Here is a 14,146-nt window from a genome sequence, read left to right as displayed (position 1 = left end):
GTAACCTCTTACAAGTGTATCATTCTCCTTATCTCATAGTCACATTTATTGTTTGGACCCTTAATGAGACAGTGGACGTGATCCTCATTACTTCACGTCATTCCTTAGAGCAACCATTGCTTTTCTCCCCCTAACAATAGGAAGACCGTCTCATTAAATTGACAATCATTTAATACAAACCAACAAAAATACAGGAGAATTCATCTAATTGAGCTTCTTGCTCCCAACGTTAGATGTGATACACAATTTCTCTCCCATTTATGGACATAGTATACCAGACATATATCCATAATATAACATGAAGCAAAATAAATTTGTAAAGATTGATACTACCACAAGTATAATAGGAAAAAAAATGAATTGAGTTTCATAATATAATATGAAAAAATAAAACGACACTCATGGCCTAGACTTTCCTTGAGGAGAACACAATATTAACGGTAAAAGTTTCATAAACTAGTAATAAAAGCATAAGTAACTGAATAAATCATATCATTCCAAAGATGAAAGCTTGCTTATCAAACTTGCTCATTGCTATATGGATTCTCATACTGAACCTCAAAGAAATCGGAACAATCCAAATGAGTATCATCATTAAAGTGGTCGCTCTTCCAATCCTCTATCACATTTGTTTCCATTTTTCTAGAGGCTTTATATATTTTTCAACCTCTTCTATAGGAGCTCGGTAGTATTTTGCCCAATGTCCATCATTTCCACCACATCTGTAGCAAATATCACTGCTCATCTCTTTTTGTTTGTTATGAGGATTTGGAGTCCCCTTTGTGGGGTGGAGCTGTCCACTTGTTCCAATTACCCTTTTGTTGCTCATCAATATCCTAATGTACCTATTTTTTTTTTTATATTACCATTGCCATCTCCATAAAGATGATAACCGCGACAACCTTTCCCATTATTTTTGCCTCTTCCACGCCCTCTCCCATGTCCTCTACCATGATTTCCATTAGCTCGAAAGCTGGCATTCGCTTTCAGAATTGCCATTGACCTAGTTGGTTTGAAGTTATGGTTTTTCATGAGAACATTATAGTTTACCTCTAATACAAGGAGGCAAGTCACAAGTTGAGAATATTTCTCAAACTTTCTTTCACGATATTGTTGTTGCAAAAGTACATTATTTGTGTGAAAGGTGGAGAGAGTTTTCTCAATTATTTGTGCCTTTGTTACTTTTTCACCACACAATCTAAGGCGAGAAACAATATTGAACAAAGCAGAATTATATCCTTTCACAGTTTTATGATCTTGATATCTCAACTTCAACCATTCGCTTTGGGCAGTTGGGAGGATAACCATCCTTTGGTGGTCAAATCTATCCATTAAGGATGTCCACAAGCTCAAAGGATCATCCACACATAGGTACTCTACCTTAATATCATCATGAATATGATGACGCAGCTCATCTTGAATATGATGATGTTGGAATATCAAAGCATTAGCCTTCTTTTCAGTGGTTGCAATGTTATCTTCCTTAATAGCATCACCTAGCACCTAGGTCATTGGACTACAAGTGTAACTTTGCATCCAATTGCCATAACAAGTAGTTATCCCCACTCACATCAAGAGCTTTGAATTCAAGTTTGGCAAGGTTTGACATCTTTACTCCAAAGCTAGAAACGATCATGCTGATAACATGTTATACAATATAGAATAAGAGAGCCAGAATATTAGAGGAGAACAAGTAGTCTTACTTATGTGTGGAATAATGGGAGATTACAAACGTTTATATAGAGGAGTTACTTCCAAGATAAGTAACCTCTTGAAACCCTAATGGGCTCATCATGGTGGGCATCTACATAAGGCCCATGCCTTTATAACATTATAGACACTATTTACGACAATTCAATTTATAGATCGAGTTTCAATTGAGAAACAAAAATTTCATGGCAATAACTTTAAGACAATCATTTAACAATGTGAAATCATAGGTTTAGAACTAAAACAAAGAAAATTATTTCATGAATTTCTTTTCATACTTACTTGCAAGCATGACAGGAGAGAGATAGAGAATACCAAATCCACCATTTCAAACAATTAACAAATATATACTTCGATCTACAAATAATATTTTGTGCAGTGATACAACTTGTCATGACATTTAAACCAATCTGGTCATTGACTCTTGGTGGATTGTTGAAATTTCATTTCCGTGTAAGTTTCGTATAAGGCAGGCTCTTGTGGCAATAAAAAATCAATCTGGTAATTGACATTCACTTCTTTCCATATATGCATTTCTCTCCATTTTTGTAGTCTTGACATGCTCTATATATGTCATATGAAGATTCCAACTTATGAAAACCTCGTAAGTATAAATAATGGCTAATAATATTGATAATTGGTAAGCACCCAAAACTATAATATTAAACCCAGTAGAGACATAGCAAATTGGTTGATTATGTGTTTAATAATCATGAAATAATTATATTTTTGTACTTTTGTAGGTTTTTGCAGTTAATGTAAAAAATGATGATAAAACCTGTATTAAAGCACTGGAATAGTGTATATATCTGAAGTCTTCCTACCAAGCCCATGTGAAGCCCAACAAAGGCAGACTAAAGCCCGGAGACTCAAACAGGGATGATTCCAAGTCAGAACGGGATTACGTACAGAAAATCATCAACCTTCCGAAGCTCATACCTCTTGAACCTGGACTCTGATTTCGGCAAGTAAGCTGCCCAGACAATCAATGCGACAAGCTCTACTTCATGCCAAATTTTGCAGAAATCGACTTGCAGACCCGCCACTGGACGCAGCACATGGACCCACGTTGTGAGCCCACAAGAGAGGATGAATCATCAATCATGGAGCAAGTCAAGACAAAAGTGCCAAATTATTGGCAAAAATTGACACCTTGCATGTATTTATTACCTTGGTTAGACTTTTTGGTGTCAAATAATGTTTAATTTTGGCTTTGTTTGATTTGGAGATAAGATGGAATTAAATGTGAGTAATGGTAGGAAGTGAATCACGTGGGAGAAGGAAAGAAAGCTCTTGAAAGGGGCTAATTTTGTAACCACTCTCATTCATTCTTATTCATGCATGCATATTTCATTTTCTTTGCTTAAGTTAAGTTCTTGTAATATCTTTAATGGTGGAAAACTTGTGTTCTAAATAAAAATTAGCCTTTACTTTATGTAAAATCAGCACTTGTTATTATTATTATTCTTCTTTTTTTAATTTATAATAGCATAATTAAAATATCATATGAATCCAAGGATCATGAGCTAAAACCCTCCCAAGGGGAGGGTTAATAATGCTCATGTGAGGATCAGGTTACGAATTTAGGAATCCAGTATCACCAATTAGAGCCTCCCAAGGGGAGGGTTAATGATGCTCATGTGAGAATCATGTTACGAATTTAGGATTCCAATATTACTAATTAGAGGCTTAGGTTTGGTTTTTCATCCTACCCTAAAATGGCAGAGATTGACCGAGTTTAGAGTCTGGAACTTCAGAAAAGGTCGCGTGCACGAACCATTGACAATGGGTACACTCGCGCGCGCGAGTGCTGGGGAAAATAGATTGCGAAACTTGATCGACCGATGTAGAACGAAACCAGGAGTTGAAGGGATATTTCAGAGATGAAATATCTTGACAACTCCTCATGCTAGTAAGATGGACTCAGAGATGAGTACATTTTGCTAGGGATCGATACTCGAATCAGTTTTGGGTTTGTCTTTGAACCCACAGCTGATTAGAGATGTAGTGGTCTTGTTTCCTAAAAGCTATGTAGCTAATCTTTGCATGAGTAGGTTAATCCTCTCCTTATCTCTCTCTCTCTCTCTCTCTCTCTCTCTTTTTTTTTAAGAAACAAATTTGCAAATTTTAGATAACTTGTGTAGTAAGTACGTAATCATTAGGAAAAAGAAATCTTCAACAAAACAAAAATCCTTCTTACTAGTTCCCTTAAACATATTCTAGTTGTGACGTCAGCCTAGTATTTAGGTTGGAACGAAACCCTTATTCTAAACATACAAACGAAAATACGTGAGTAAGGTAAATCATTGAGTTTAATTTAGTACGTACAAGATTGTGAAACTTTCATATTCATAAGATACACCAAAGTGCTATCATTAATAATAGGTAACTCCATAACCATAAGCAAGAGTACTCCAACAATAGCAACATAGAAGTCTCTAAATAATATTCACACATCCCGTCTTGCACCATCAATTAATAACAATGTAAGAGGTTATATGTGAAGGCAATGTAAGTTGAATGTAAAAGGAAGCATGTCACTAAAACTACATAAACTTTGAAGAGATTAAAAAAAAATACCATCACTCTACTAAGTAACTGTATTCAAATTGTAGTGGTTGGTTTTGCAACAAAAATCAAACATTACCTTGTAATAAACAACCTCTAAAGTTGTTGTGGTTCGACGCGTCAAGTCCAATAAATATACTTGCTCCCACTTGTCCTGGCTTTGCTGGAATCTGTAAGGTCCAATTTTTGAAGAAAAGGGAGGAAAATGGTAAGTGCACCAATACATCGGAAGCTAAGTACCCAAGTATTCATCCTTTATCGTGCTAGCCATATCTACCTCACAGTCTCACACTATATCTGGCCCACAATAACTCATTCAAAACAGTGAAACAAATGTGGCGACATGAAGTCAGCTCAGAAAATTTAACCATTTAGCAGGCCTAGCTGCAAAAGTAGATCTATTGGTTGCAATTAGCTCGAAGCATTGTTACCAGGATAGCAAGACGGGTTCATGGTATAGTACGTGCTCAGGGCAATGTTTGATCCCAATCACTATTTGCTAAGAGCATCAAATATTCAAACAGTAATTTCTGAGACCATGTAAGGATTCCAATCGAGTTTGTATTCTTTATTTCTTCTCAGTTTATAGTTCACCATCCAGTAAAATTTCAGTTTATCATAACGCAACTAATCCAACAAAAACTAAAGCCGATGTTGCTTTTAACACATAAATTAAATAGGCTCTAATTGAATATTTACATTCAATACTGTACAACTGTTTTTTTAAACATGCTCCAAAATTCGTGATATACTAAAGCAATGTGCATCCAACTCTACCTGGTTACAAAGGATGAAAATTCAAAATCCATGTTTATTGCTTCTATCTTTCAGTTAAAACCATAAATTGGTTGTTCTTGCCCCAAAAGAGAAAGTTATAATTGATGTGAAAATATCATAGTATAATTTCCTGTATGTGTAGCGCATATCACCTTCTGTAAACGATGGCAAACATGTAGCTCGCCCGAATTCACATCCCTGATGGAAAACTTCTAGGCTATCTATTATTTGACTTGCACAAATTAGAAAAAATAGATCAAGAAGCAAACTTGGATACTGGAATTGATTAAGGGTAGTCTATTTAGATCATAAAATTTGGCACACATTTTAAAACTTTAGAATCTGTTTTCTGATCACCAAAACATGTATAATTTGAATTGGTTGAATCCATGATCAATATTAGAGCTTTTTGGGAACATAACCTATGTATGATGAAAGCCTTACACACTTAGGCATATGAACACTATATATCGAATTAAAATTGCACCCGATAGATTAGTAGGATTTATTTTTATAGAAATCTTATGTAGTAATAGTGTCTCTCTTTCCCAGCGCTTCTTGATAACCTACATTCTCAAATTAATATATATATTGATAACGGTGTTATGCACCAGTCCTTCTAATTTTTATTCTTGAAAAAGTAACATGTAACGGGATTTTCGATTATAATAGAATACATTTTAGAATTCCTTGACACGGTTGAACTAACATCATAGTACGTTCATCATATATATATAGCTCTCCCCTCTTCAATTGAGGAAGCGTTGTTAGAGTGTCCACGTGTCCAGACTAATTACGATAAATCAGGACGAAAAAACTGCGAAAACTAAGAAGAGTCGCACGAAATTAAAATGAAAACCCCAGAACCTCTTTCTTCTCCTCATTCAAAACCCCAAAACCTCATCAGATTTAAAAAAAAAAAATCGCATCTGCTAATTCTCGATGATCGCCCGAAGAGTTTCTTTCGTCGAATTCACCTCTCCCACCCAATCTTTACATCAGTGGACGGATCAAGATTCGGAAGAATAAACAGAGTCCAATTCTGATTAGCCTGATCCACCATCTCGACAGCATTGAAGGAACGAGAGGAACAGAATAATCGGAGCCATCATTCTCTCTTTAGATTGAGTTCTCTCATTGCAACAAATTCCACCCAATCAATTCAATCGAGGTAAAAAAAATGAATTTTCTCTTTATAACACTGTTATTCTTTTACCTTTTCTATGTTTAATGCAAACTCCATCTCAACTAATTTGCTATATGTTGTGGCAAGTTCTTCCCCTTTCGACAACGAGTTCATCAGGTTCAATATCATTGGTTCAATGAGAGAACTTCATCAGGTAGAAAATTCATTTTTAAGCTGAACCATGTTTCATAATACTGTTTGTAACTTACGGATCAAACATTAATGTAAGAATGCATTCAACAGATATGGTCTACTCTGCTACTGATGAGGATTCTGTTACATTGATAACATTGATACATAGTAGGGAAATGAAGGTATATGAGTTATCTACAGAAGATCCTTCGGATACTTGATCTTAGCTCCTTTTTATTCCTTCAATAATTTCCTTGAAAATCTTCCTTGCAGGAGAATTTTGATCCAAGCACCAAGAGGAAGAGCCACACTGACTTGAATTTGGAGGACGACCGCCCTATTGATCCTGTTCCCAGTTCAAAAGCCACCGTTAAGCCCAAACCAATTGCACATGGCTCTCCTCTTATGCCTTATATTACAGCTGCTAAATGGATTTGCATAGCCAACTGTCGAGAGTGTGTGTTCTTCTTGGGGGTAAATCAGCAACCATTCATTCTTGGCTATAATCATAAATTGCACGCGAGTGTTTTCTTTTTTTTTCTTTTTTTTACACTCTTTTTTGTCACTGCAGTGGCATTGTTTCCACACTCTTCTCCTTGAGACCTATATATTGAGGTCAAATAATCTTAATCCTGTTAGGGGAGTATTATTTAAACTGACAGCTTGCTTACCTCACTTTATACAAAGTATCGAGAACTTATGGTCATTTTTTCGTCAGGTTGCACCATACAATACATTTTATCCACAATTGGAGGAGGACATGAGTCAAGTTAGTGTTGATGCAACTATCAACAGGTGGAATGAACCTCTGGTTTTGGGAATGGTTGATCCACATGACTCATTGTCTCATCCTACTGGGGTCTCTGATGTTCAAGCTGAGTCTACTACATCTTTTGACCCTGACCAGTTCACAATTTTTTTGGTATGGTCTTACTTTTTGAGTATTAGGTTTCATTTTTAATTTTTATTTAATTTTTTTAAATTTCATTTATTTTTAAGTTTTTGTTCTTCACATTCTGGTTCAACTATATATGGAGTCGTTCATGGTGTTGTGGTTTTCCATAGTGGTCTACTGGAATTCAGTGTAATGTTCCTATATAGTCACTTAGCAATATAGAACCAGACCATTTAAAATGTCTAGATTGGGATGGGGAAAATGTCATCATCTGAAACATGACTCCTTGAGTTGCGCTTTTTCCAACGGGGACATTGTATAGAAATATCTAAGCACTTTATACTCTTATATTATTAATGTTATTAGTGTTTAAAAAAAAAAAAACATTTCTTTAATTTTCTTGGTATGCAGATTCCTAACCGGGTTTGGAGAAGAATCATCAACGTCCACAAAACAAAATCCTTTCCCATTACCCTCGAGGTTTACATGGCATCTCGCAGAAAAATGTATGTTTACTGAATTATGCTGATTCTTTGCGAGGTTCACCTCCCGCTCTTATCCACGACTTTTTCCTTCTAATGTGAAGACAATTACTTTACAAAGATCGAGTTTAGAAGAGATTAAGCAAGCCTTGCAGGATATTCCTCTTGAGGAGAATCGGAACCGGGAATTATCATGTGCCCTTCATGTGCACTTTAAAGATTGGTTGTATGGTAAAACATCTGGCCCCCTCCATATATACATTCATATATCCACTCTTTCATTGTCGTTCGCATAATTGCAATCTGGTCACATTTGGAAAAACCATCATATCAACGTCCTGGCTATATGGTCCATGTAAATTCATTTATCGACTATTTTATTGCATATGTATACTTTACTATTTGCCATGTTGATTTAATATACTCAAACACTGTTGCTTCCTAGAACATCATATAATTCATGGTTAATTCGTTTTCAACATTTCAATTTAGTTTGAGCTACATTACTCCTAACATGCTTTTATAGAATGTAATTGGAACATCTAATCAAGGAATGCTGCTGGGTTGGTACTTGGGCATTATTAGCATAATCAAGCTTCCACTCGATGTCATTCAACTGTAGCTGTCAGGGGAATAACTTATTTTACTAGGTTTGTTTACATTCTAAAACCATGTTTCTACTTTCTAGTCGTTAGTGAGTTCATTGACATATGTTGTTGATCTTTTTTTTTCCACAATAATATGTTTGCTTCCATCCAGATCTTTAGTTATTTCGTATGCTATTGTTAGATGGTTAAGCATTTTTCTTTTTTACTTTTTTAGGAGATATCAACATTGTTTGTCGATTATAAGCAGAAGTACATTGCTCAATAATACACTCAGTAGTCGTACATCCTTATCCCCAAGCATTACATATAGAGATAAAGTTCATAGATTACCCTGTTCTACAAGGTTAAAAGAACAATTTCTTTAGCCAGACATAGAAAACACTAGGCTTGAATCACTGAATTCACTTGAAATTAACCAATGGAGTACTACTGTATATAGGGTACTTCAGTACTACTAAAGCAGAGCAGATTCAGTGTCCATCCATCCTACACATACTTGATTGTGAAAAAGCTTTTGTGCATCACTTGGTGAAATGATTAGAAGCTGGCATTCCCCAAGTTTCGGTTAATATATGTTTTTGCCACCATGCAGTGGACGTAGAGATTATTAAACTTGCCGAGCCGAGTACTAGCTCTTCACTTATCTTTGAACTTCAAATTTCTCTCTTCAACCTCGTTAGACTCTAGGGGTTTGGCGAGGAATTTTTAAGGTGAGATCTTTTGCTCTTTTACAGTTTTATTGATTGCTTGAGAAACCTACACTACAAAAGTTTTCATCCATCGTGCCTCAACAATAATTCTTGAAGCTTAAAGCCATCAAACAATTTCAAACAACTATAATCATGCCTTTCGAAGCTAACACCAACATATATACAGATTTATTATTGTGAGTTCTTACATGATTCCTTGCATTCTCTTAAAAATATGATTTCTTCCTTCCTTTTACAAGTTTTTCCTTTGTTCATTGGTTAATTCCTTTGCTCTTTTGGCTTAAATTAAAGTTGGCAATTTGGCATTGTATGGAGTAGACATTACTGGATTCTACTTCAAGTTTCCTTTGCCTATGATGCATGTTTTATAAGAAGTTTGAATTGTATCCAGGCAACCAACTCGATCGACACATGAATTGGAGCCCAAAGAAATTAATTTTCAGAGTTAGAAGTGGTGACTTAATTGAGCAAGCACACTGGACTTTGCCTTTCTATCATGACAGAGAACTGGAAGTGACCATAAGATGTTTAAAGGTTTCCCAATGCTTATGTAAGTGCTCCATTACTATAATTAATAAAATAATGACATATTTTCGACATTAATTGCTTGAGTTTAACATGTTATAGCAACTGTGAATTTATCATTGAAAGTTTTGCCTGTGTTAAATACCATATAAAGTATTGTTGGTGCAATGTGACTATTATTTAATAGACCCTGAGGGCAATTTTAAGTTTGAATATATAGACTTTATAGTATGTTCTCAACTTAGAGTGTTCTCATTTCATTCATATCTCTTTCTCTCAATATTTGTCGCCTACTTCTGTAAGCTTGGTCACTGCATAACCGAATCAGACACCTAGAGAAGTCATTAATTTCTCTCTTCAACCTCATTAAACTTTTGGGGTGGGGGTTTGGCTAGGAATTTTTTCAGGTGAGATCTTTTTGCTTCAAACCCCACCCGGAACTCTATCGTCTCAAATCAAGATGTTGAGAAACCCTGAACACAACTTCCATAATCGCGAGGTAAAATCAAGCTATTTTATTATTAATATTATTTTGAAGTTGTTCTATTAGGAGTGTTGTTTTTTATTTTTTGGGTTTGGTTTTGAACTTCTGACTGTGAAGATTAGTTCCTCATATTCGTTATTTATTTCCAGAAACGAAATTTGAGATCTCTGCAATCGAAGGGTTTCCAACAATAATTTTATCGTGTTCAATCTTAGAAATATGGTAAGTTATCTTTTCTTTCGTGAACACCATGATTCAGCTATTATTAGAACTGCACTAGTTTATTTTCTTTACACTGATTTTAATTAATGCGTTCTACTTTCTTAAAGCAATTTATCGTTTGTTAATTCGCCACACTCAACCACTAGAGTCTATCATTCGAAATCTCGATTTGCAAGTATATTTAGTATTTTAAGTAAATTAATTTGACGAGTACGCTACCCCTTCCGTTTGCCATCAATCTACAGGTGTTGAAACTTTTGACCTGTTGGACAAAAATTTTGAGCTTTTTAGTATTTTGTTTTCCATTAAGTATGGTGTTGTAACGACATTAGTATTGAAATGAAGATTGATTTTATCAAGTTGGGTGTTAGTTGTTAGCTTAATTGTTTCTTCTAATACTTTCTATTTCAGTTTGACTTTGTGGGCTGTGTACTATCTGTGCTATTTTCTACGCACCTAGGATTTTTGGTGGTAGTGGTATGTTTGGAATTTTTGGACACTGAGTTAGGTGGTAGTGGAATGTTAAGATAGTCTGAGTCAGACGCCCTCTTTGGATCATTGAAATTTTGAAATGACAATTAACCACCATTGATCATGCTGTAGAAAGTGAGAAAGTGAGAAAGTGAGAAGATGATCCTCACAATATAACAAAACCCGAAGGGCATCCTAGATCGTTTTGATTGTGTCATTATTAATAGCCTATTAGAACATAGTACCCTGAATTAAATGTTGATAGTGTTGAGTGTAATATCTCAAATGCTCTATCCCAACTTCGTATTCTGTTTACTACTAGGTATTAACACAATATAGAAAGTTAAGAACACCGACCACTTATGAATTTAGAAGCGCAAAGAAGCAAGGGTAGTACAAATAAATCAGTGGAGATTAGAAATTTTTTGGGAAACTGCTAGGAAGGAAGCAAGAGGGGAAGGAGCTGAGTTATTGTGCATTCCAAACTTGAAAATTGTAAGAAAGCTTGCAACATACTCGGAGTTCACTTTGTGTTTTCGAACAATTGCATAAAACACCATTTGAAACCCGTTATCACATTGTCACAACAATTGCTTTCTTGCAGATAGACACCTAAGCAACTGACCAAATAGACATGAACTTCTTGCAACATCTGCATTACCAAGTTAGGTGTTGTCTTGAGTAATCCTGAGCATCTTAACATTGTTTGCAAGTCTGCAACAATGCCAATAACATATAAGCTTACATTAATCAGAACACACATGATCATATGGTACTACATAAGTAAAAATGATTAGGTTGCAGGTTATTTGTAGATGAGGCCTCTCACAAACTCGGCACAAATATTGCATAATTCCATCAATTTCAGATTGTGTTGGAATCAATGACCTTTTCTTTCCAGGGTATCCAACTGGTAGAAGCACTTGATTGGGTAACCAGGATATCGTTCTTCGAATTGTAAGTGTTACATCTGATTACAAGTATTTGGTTTCTTCTCATTATGTTCAATTTATAAAGTTTTGTTCCATTACGTGTATCCCCTTTTGAAAATCTAAAAGAAAGTAAGTCTTCTAACCTACCTATCTGGCATGATGCTATATTCATCAATTACAGCTTAGGATTTATCAAAAATAACAAATGTAAAAATGTGATTTATCAAAAATAACTATAATGGTTATAATATTGCTTTACCATACAGCTGTATGGATATTATATATTTAAATTTTGGCTAAGTGTCTTGGACATGACACTACGTCGCCTATTTTCCTTACACTTAGACATAACTATTGAATCAAAGATAGACTGATTTGTTGAAACGTCCTATTTTCCAATGTAGTTTTACTATGAACAGCATAACAATATCAATCCCATCACTTTGGAAATAATTCATCTTCCAATATTAGTAGATAATACATTTGATGTTGGTGATAGCTACTTGTACCAAAGATCTTGGTACAAGATCAACTGTACTACCTTACCTATGGATGTGATTCTTTTTGGAAGTTTGGAAAGCAAAATCCCCTAATATGATATTAGTCTCCAATGCTTGCCTTTGGTAATATAGGTCACACCATTAGCCAAATACACTTACATTGTGATTAGGTGTTGTTGGTTAGAGTATAAATGATGTGCTTGAAACTGTTTTGCATTTAAATTTAACTATTTGGTTGGGTTATTTGTTGTTAGTTGATTATCTATTTTGGGAATGGTCAATTATAATTGGAGAGGAATTTCAGACTTAAGTTAGCTTGCTACTAATATTATTGTTCATCATAGTAATGCACCTCCCAATTTAAGGAGGAATTTCGGGATTAAGTAAGCCTACTACATGTATACAGAATATTATGTACACTTAAGCAGTGAAGTAATGTTGTGGTAACTTTCTAATGTGGCCATTAAATTCTCTGATGAATTTTCTTTTGCAGTCTTGCTAATCACACACACACACACTTAGGCAGTGCATATCAGAGAGCAATCCAGAGATAGGAGCAATACTTGCAGATGCTACCCCCATAGGAATGCATCCAAATACAAATAGGATTCCTGTTGCTACGGTAAGTCCCTTCTTATTTTGTTGGAACCAACTGGAGCAATTCAATCACAATGGTTGGAGCTAAAATTTCCATATCTGTTTGTTCAGGAGACCTTGGGAGTTTACCATGTTGTGTTTGATTCAGTTTACACACCAAGAAAAATGCAACTCTTAAAAGAAGTAGAGCCTGCTGGAGCCATTGTTGTGAGTGGAGTTGAAATGTTCCTCCGCCAGGAAATGGGCCAGTTCAATCTTTTCACTGGGTGGAAAGGTGAGCTTAGAATCTGCCTCTAGCTATTTTAAAAGCACATAAATACTCTAGAGTTTAGATTGATACTTGATCATTAGCCAGTATTCCTAACTCAAGTTATTAGCAATATGTGCTGCACCAGGCCAAATAATTTCCAATAATTTTCTGATATATGTTCCTATTCAATATTGCATTATGTGAATGAATATCTAACATAATCTTATATCTGTGTTTGCAGCGCCAGAAGACTTTGTGCGGGAAATTATTCTTGCGAAGTTCTGATTTAATGAAACAAGAAAAATGTTGTTTCATTTATCTTAATCATTGTAAAACTGTTTACTGGTATGAAATTGGACCCTTAATTGAAATTGATTATTTTTATACAAAGTTTCCTTGGTTACATTTCATGTATATTTGCAAATCATATATTCTTTCTAAGAGGCGTGGGGAGCCGCCGTTTGAGCTTTTCTGCCCTTCATCCTCTATTTTGTCACCTTTTCTTTCCTAATATCTAGCTTGGCCCCACCGCCTCCACAAAACCTTCGCCACTGTTTTTCCTTTTGATTTTTTTAAATGTTATATATACGACAGGGAAAACATAAGTGGTGTTATTAATTATTGTCATTAGTTTTTCTTACCAATATTTGTTTTAATTAATTTTGAGACTGATGCATGTAAAATCAACTAAAAAATTGTTGATTCCTACCAAGACGTTTATAACTTGGGAAATGCTAGAATGTCACGAATTAAAATCACAAAACATACACAATTTGGAAAAAGAATCCCAAATTATAGTATGGCGCTATTACTTATCACATGTTATTATATCATTTCAAGGTATTTTTTGAGGATCCCACAAAGTTAGAAATCGGAAACTGGATGCAACTGCTAAACTACAAAAAAGAATAATTAACGGAAAATCGAAAACTGGATACAAATGTATTGAACTAACCTAAAAAAATAATAGCTTAATGGGAAATCAGAAATCAGATGCAAATCCATTGTACTAACCTCAAAGAATAAATAGCTGAAAATCGAAAATTGGATGCAAATGCATAATTAACGAGAAATCAGAAAATAGATGCAAATGTATT

This window comes from Coptis chinensis, chromosome 2 (assembly GCF_015680905.1).
Source record: "Coptis chinensis isolate HL-2020 chromosome 2, ASM1568090v1, whole genome shotgun sequence".
Classification (NCBI taxonomy): Eukaryota; Viridiplantae; Streptophyta; class Magnoliopsida; order Ranunculales; family Ranunculaceae; genus Coptis; species Coptis chinensis.
This window is presented reverse-complemented; position numbering follows the sequence as displayed.